At 42.6% G+C, this 7,283-nt stretch overlaps 1 protein-coding gene across 1 annotated transcript in view; it reads left to right on the top strand.

The window, feature by feature from the left end:
• LDLRAD4 (low density lipoprotein receptor class A domain containing 4) overlaps positions 1 to 7,283 on the top strand; it is a 462,955-nt gene that overhangs the window by 247,175 nt on the left and 208,497 nt on the right. The window lies entirely within an intron of this gene.

The following is a 7,283-nucleotide window of genomic DNA, read 5'->3' as shown; positions in this document are numbered from 1 at the left end:
GCTACACCCGTAGTGGACCCAGGTGTACAGCCAGCGCTGCAGACAGGGAGTTGCAGCGCTGGCTGAGCTTTGTAAGTGTGGACACCTGCTAAGTTGCAGCGCTGTAACCCCCTCACCAGCGCTGCAACTTGCAAGTGTAGCCAAGGCCTAAGGTGCCACAAGTACTCCTCATTGTTTTTGCTGATACAGACGAACATGGCTACTACTTTGAAACCAGTCATATCAGTTTTATTGTGTTAACTTTCACTATGACTACTGTGTATGAAGTCTATGTAGATATGTGTGTACACGTGTATCAATAATTACCCCTTTTCCTCTCTTTCCCTCTCCTAGTTTCCCTTAAAAAGAGGAAATTGCAAACTATAAAAACTTTGGAAAATGATATTATAAATCCAAGTAAGGTCTTCTGGCATCTATAATTTCCTGTGGGTGATAGAGTATTAGGCCAGCGGAGCCGCGGATGGGGCAGGTAAAGAAACCGTCCTGGCCTGCCAGGGGCTTTCCCTAAACAAGCGATGTCCCAAGTTTGGGAAACACTGCTGTATAGGATGTTGATCAGGTGGTTTCGCAGTTTTTTTGAGAGTGTGTGGCACAATCTGTCAGCCTAGTCTGTGTCATATGTAGATTGTAATGGATTTTTTACCGTTAGTCCTTTTGGTATGATGTCCATCTGTTTGCATTTGGAAAGGAAAATGATGTCTGTCTGTATCTGTACGAGTTTTTTCATGAAGTTGATGGATTTTCACTTCATATGGCTAAATGCAGTGTCTTGCTACTCTGAAACCAGTTTATTTACTATTTGTAGTCCTTGCTGAAATGCCACGTATGTTGGCAATTAATATAAAGCAAATGAATGATTGGCTTTAATTGATTTAAACTGCTATCATGCTTGAGGTTTTTATGTTGGGAGGAGGTGTAAAATGTCTCATATTAAATTTCAGCATGAAGACATTAAAAGTGTAGCCCCAAAGTAGCAGTCCAGATATGCTAACCTCCAGCAACCTTGTGTTTGATATTGACCAAACAGAAGTGGTGTATCTCTTAGCAAGCTGTTAATTTTCATTTTTATGTTCGTTTTTATAGAATTCCCCCCACATTTTCTGTTGCATTTTTCAGTTAAAATATCTTCAAAATCTGAACCCTTTTGAACGTATTTTTCTGCTCTTGCAATCTGCCAGAGTAGCTTTTCTCCCCTGTTGTCACAGTTATGCATGATACTGCATTGGTGAACTTGTTATAGAAATGAATTCCAAAGTGCTGTAACTATAAAATGTTAATACTGAAGCAGATTTTTTAGTTGTCTTTGCAAATATGCAGATAATGACACTCTTAGTTTCAAAAGATTGCTCTGTTTAGCTACGACTTTACAAGAAGTACTTTAGTGGGGAACAGAAAGATAACCAAGTCCTCAAATTGTTCTTTACTCTTGAATAATAGGTCAGGAAGAGAAAAATATTTTCTTGCACAATTTGTGCAATTGAAATATTATGGAGTAAGAGTGAAATAAAATTGAAGCTGAATTGTGGGGACCTTATTTAGGCAAAATGCCTAGTGATTTGCTGGAGTAAGGACCTCAAGATTTGAGCTAGTATAAATAAAATGTAAAAATCTGTCTAAGTGCAAAGTAAGCTGGTTAATTTCTTTGTAACATTTCCATACAGTACCGCCATCCACTTGCTATTGTATGTCCAAGAAATGTGTTTGGTACTCCTGATGTTTCGTTTGATATAGCCCCAAATCACTTACGTTTATTCAGAAAGTTCAGTAGGAAAAGTTATTACCATTCTCTTCTCACCATTCATACTTCATAATTCTTTGCTCTGACCATTGTTATCTTTCACACCAGACATACCGGCAAATGCCATGTTCTGGAGCTGTTTGAGGTGCTCTGTAGGGATGTGATTATTGTTCCTGCTGTGTCTGTTCACCGTGGGTCCAATGCAAGCCATATTGAGGTCAATGTAAAGACTCCCTTTGACTTCACTGGGAGTTGGATACAGTCCCATATCATTAGTGAGAGAGATCACTTCAGAGTTATGCAGAATCAGAATTTTGGCTATTCCAGAGTTTAGCTTCAGGGAAGCCTTGAGTACTGAAAAAATCCACTTAAAATAAAATACTTTTGCATGTTTCTTAAATTGATATTAAATAGACACTTTCATTTGAGTCCTGCTACTTTCCTTTTGATTGCGTATGAGAGTCTGGAATCAGAATACCCCAGAAGAATATTGTCAGAATTCTGAAAGACTGATTCTTTTGAATTATACCTTTGTTTAGAAATAGATACTTCCTAGCTCCTGTGTGATGAAGCTAGAGAATATTTGCCATGGAAATTGGTCTAGTGAGAAAGACTAATGCAATCATATTAATGGAAAAAAGTATTTGTTTGACATTAAAATTTAAATATTTACTATTGGGCTTCATTCCTTGGTAATTTCCCCCCTTTTGCCTAAAAACAAAACATTCAAACTTTTAGTATGAGAGCCATATGGTGGCTATGGGAGGAAAGAATTGCATTCATAGCCGTTAAAGTGTTTGAAAAATAAATGAATGTTGAGAGAACAGAATGGCTCTCTTCTTTTCCAGAAAGAACAAGAAAAACAATTCCAAGGAGGCCCTAAGACAGTCTTGAAATGCGTTTTGTACAGTTGTTGAAAATCTGTAAATGGTATTGCTCTGTGTGAACCATGTCGATTGCCCCACTGAGCTGCTAGGGGTGGTGAGTAGCAACTGTGCCACTGGGTGGCCTGCATCAGGCTGTCTGTCACGAGGGAATTAGCGGAGGGAAGGACACCCCTGCCAGGGCCTTCCCCGGACCAGCAGCAGGGTCTGAAGGGAGCAGCCAGTGGTCTGCGTCTGCCTCCCTCCCTGGTGCTGCCCTGACTGGGCTAAGGGCCCCGCCCTTTGTACTTTCTGTTCCATCCCTCCCCTTCCGGGAGGTGGATTAAGCTTGGTCTGCTCCCCCTGCCCCAGGCTGAGAGAGTGGCTCTTTACCCTCAGGTTCGGAGGGAAGCTACCCTGGCTCCCTACGCTCTGAAGCAATAGGACATTATAACTTGTGTGGTGGCAGAAGTAGTAAGTGTAGAGCTTAAAGGAGAAAATACCATTAAAAGTTTACAGTGTCTGGGGTCTGTTTGGCTTCAGGGCAATGAAATTTTCATTATCTACATTAGGAATTGTGGGGCATCCTTACTATTCACAAACACTGTTCAAGGATAGATCGATACAGTTTGAGAGATAAGCCAAGTGATCTCAAGGGCACCCACTCTAGGCTCCTGGCTCCTCAGCTGTCACCTCTCTTGGGCAGAGACCTTTGTGTCTCTCCTTCTTGACTCCTGACTGGGTTTTTTTCAGGTTGCACAGTTCCCCAGCAAGCCAGAGAGCCTAAATGGCCAGCATCTGCACTTCTGTTTTTTCTCCTGATGTATGAACAGCATAAATGGCTGCAGTTATAAATTATCACACAGCCATTTCTAAGCAAGCACATTTATTCTTAAGGTAAAAGCCTTACAGGGAAAATATATTAAAAACAATCAAAGAATGTATATGCATGCTAATAAGCTTACCAGAGATCACTGCCAACTCCAACAAGGGCTCTGGCAGATGTTCAGTCCTTCAAACCTCACTAAAGGTTTTTCTGTGGTTACAAGCTCATAACAGCTTTTTCTCAGAACAAGCCCACAATGCATAGGTTAGCCTTTCCTTTATACAGCTTGTGTCTTTGATCTTCAGAGACAGTGAACAGGCAATGCGTCAGACATTGATTCTCTCCTCAGGGCATGGCTTCAAAAGGTTGGGTCCGGTGGTAGGAATTTGCATTTTCCTCCCTCCAGGTGTTTCCTAGGAAACCCACATAACTTTGTCCCAGAATTTGCTTCTTGTTTGGCACATTGTTTAAAATAGTCCTTTGAAGCTCATAACACTTCCCAGGGGTTAACTTGGCCACATCTCCCCTTAGAGAAATTACATACAGTCGCACAATTATACATAAACTTTGCATTTGTAATACAATGGATTCCACAGCTATTTAAATATAATTGAATAAGAGCTGCAGGAAATTGCCATATCTGAACATCCACAACCTCTCTTAGAAGCCTATTCCAGAGCGTAACTATCCTTCAGGCTTCTTTTCTCAAGATTAACACACTTAGCATTGGCTGGCCGATATAATAGGCCAGGGAAGGCTCTGTCTCCCTGGTTGCAGGTTTGGTGGGGGGAATTTTTTGCTTTTTATTATGCTATTCAGTTTCCTGGGTTTATTAGTAATCTCCCAGGACTTCTGGGATGCTTAGTAACACATACTGCCTCTTCAGCTGCCCCAGAACCCGCATGGAGCAATAGCAAAAGCTCAGGTTCTTCTTCCGGAAGAGAGAAGAAGAGAAGAGCTTTTGAATTTTCGCAGGGCAGCTTGGGATCTGCAGAGGGGAAGTGTGGCTGCAGGGACTCCGGCCAGCCCAGGCTCCTCCGAGCAGGTTGGGGCCTTGTGGCTCCGGCTGGCCCAGGGCTCCTCTGGCTGCACGGGGGAGGGTGGGCAGGGAGTCTCAGGGCTCCAACTGCAGATGAGGGAGGAGGTCTCGAGCTGCAAGGGGTCTCAGGCTGTGGGGGGGAAGGAGGTCTCAGGGCTCTGGCTGTGTTGTGTGTATGCAGGGGGTCTGGCCATGGAAGGGGGAGGGGATCTTGGGCTATGAGAGGGGCAAGGGTCTCAGGGCTTGGGCTGTGGAGGGGGGGGGCATGGAGAGGGTCTCGGGGCTCCAGCCACGGGGGAAGGGGCAGGTGGAAGTGGCAGAGCCAGGGTCTAGCCTCCCTGAAGTAGGGCTCCACCTGTTGCCCATGACACTCATTTTTTTTAACTTCTTCTCATAGGTTAGGTTTTCTAAACCTTTTGTCATTTTGTTGCCATCCCCTGGATTCTCTCCAGTTTATCCACATCTTTCCGGAAGGGTGGCATCCAGAATTGGACACAGCACTGCAGCTGAGGCCTCACTGGTGCCAAGCAGAGAGGAACAATTACCTCCTGTCTTACATATCACACTACTGTCAATATATCTCAGAATGATATTAGCCTTTTTCGTATCTGCATCACATGGTTTACTCATATTCGGTTTGTGATTGAAAACAGTCTCAGATCCTTTTCAGCAGTACTGCTACCTAGTCTGTTATTCCTCATTTTGTAGTGGTGCATGCGATTTTTCCTTCCTATATGTAGTGGTGTGCACTTGTCTTTATTGAATTTCATTTTGTTGATTTCAGACCAACTCTCTAATTTGTCAAGGTCATTTTGAATTCTAATCTTGTTTCGTCCATCCCCGCCAGCTTGGTGTCATTGGCAAATTTTATAAATCTACTTTCCACTCCATTATCGAAAATATTGAATAGTACTGGATCAAGGACTGACTGCTGTGGGACCCCACTACATATGCCCTCCAAGTTAGACAGTGAGCCGTTGATAACTGATCAGAGTGCAATTTTTCAACTGGTTGTGCACCCACTTTATAGTAATTTCATTTACACCACAGTTCCCTAGTTTGCTTCTAAGAATGTTATCTGGGACTTTGTCGAAACCCTTGTGAAATCAAGATATATCACATCTACTGCTTCCCCCCCATCCACTAGGCCAATAAACTGTAAAAGAAGGAAATAAGGTTGGTTTGGCATGGTTTGTTCTTGACAAATCTATGCTGGCTATTCCTTAGAACCCTGTAGCCTTCTTGCTGCATACAGCTGGCTTATTTCATCATTTTGTTCCAGGATCTTTCCAGGTATTAAAGTTAGGCTGGCTGGTCTATAATTTCCTGGGTCCTCTTTGTTTCCCTTTTTAAACATAGATACTATGTTTTCCTTTATCCAGTCTACTGGGACATCAGGTATCCTCCAGGAGTGCTCACAGATAGTTGCTAACAGTTCCAAGATTGCTTCAGCTAGCTTAAGTATCCTAGGGTGAATTTCATTAGGTGCTGTTGACTTGAATGCATCTAATGTATCTAAGTATTCTTTAATCTGATCTTTCCCTGTTTTGGCTTGCATTTCTCCCCCTTTGCTGTCAGTATTAATTATCTGGTCACAATTAACCTTTTAATGAAGACTGAAGCAAAAGGCAGTGAAGACATAGCCAGAGTAAGGATGGATACTGAATGCCCCTAAAGGTGATCCTCTACGTCGGGGTAGGCAACCTATAGCACATGTGCCGAAGGTGGCACGTGAGCTCATTTTCAGTGGCACTCACACTGCCTGGGTCCTGGCTACCAGTCCGGGGGACTCTGCATTTTAATTTAATTTTAAATGAAGCTTCTTAAAACATTTTAAAAATGTTATTTACTTTACATAAAACAATAGTTTAGTTATATATTATATACTTATAGAAAGAGACCTTCTAAAAATGTTAAAATGTATTACTGGCACGTGAAACCTTAAATTAGAGTGAATAAATGAAGACTCGGCACACCACTTCTGAAAGGTTGCCAACCCCTGCTCTACGTCATGCATGTTGGCTGGATGATGTGGGGAGAAGCTTACATAGTCATTGCTTGTGCTGGCACTGCTCCTTCTATATGTTCTTTGAGTAGATGAAGGATTTCAGTCTCCAGAGCTGTTAGCCTGGCACCTTTCACAGCGAAGAGATTACGCCCTGGCATTCACTTGCACTCTCGTACTAGTATGGAGAAAAGCAGAGGGATAAAGAGGAACTTGAGGAAGTTTTGTCCCTAAGCTTTACAGAATTTGAGGCATAGATCTTCCATTGTTAGAAGAACCTGCCTTGGTGAAAAAGTAAAGAGTAGGCAGACTCCTGGGTAAGCCCCATTGATTAGTGAGAAATTCTTTATCTTCCTTTGGCACACTGCCACACTTGAGATTACCAGAGGCATTTGAATAGGAGCTGCTTCAGTACAAATGAGAGAAGGCTGCTGGCAGGATGTTCTCTGTCAGAGGTCCTTGATTTTGGAACTCACTCCCCCTGCATGGTCTGCAGAGCTGATATGCGGTAACTTTCCGGACATACTGCAAACACCATCTTTCCCACTTTGTTAGTGCTATATTTGTGGGTGGTAGGAAGAGTTTGCAGGAGAAAGTCTTTGAGAAGGATGGAATATGTAGAGATCCTTCATGTAGACTCTTGACTGAATTGTGTCTCTAGAAGTGTGTCTATGTCTGCTATGGATTTCAATGGGAATTGCATGTACCTTCATGAGAGTTGAATTTAGCCCTAGCTGGTCAAATCTTAATTTGATGAACAGGGTTTTAGTGGCACCACCCTCAATAGCATTACTGGAAGCTATGTATATATA

This window comes from Chelonoidis abingdonii, chromosome 2 (genome assembly GCF_003597395.2).
Source record: "Chelonoidis abingdonii isolate Lonesome George chromosome 2, CheloAbing_2.0, whole genome shotgun sequence".
In the NCBI taxonomy this organism is placed as follows: domain Eukaryota; kingdom Metazoa; phylum Chordata; order Testudines; family Testudinidae; genus Chelonoidis; species Chelonoidis abingdonii.
The sequence above is the reverse complement of the archived record's forward strand: the minus strand, read 5'-3'. Positions and strand labels throughout refer to the sequence as shown.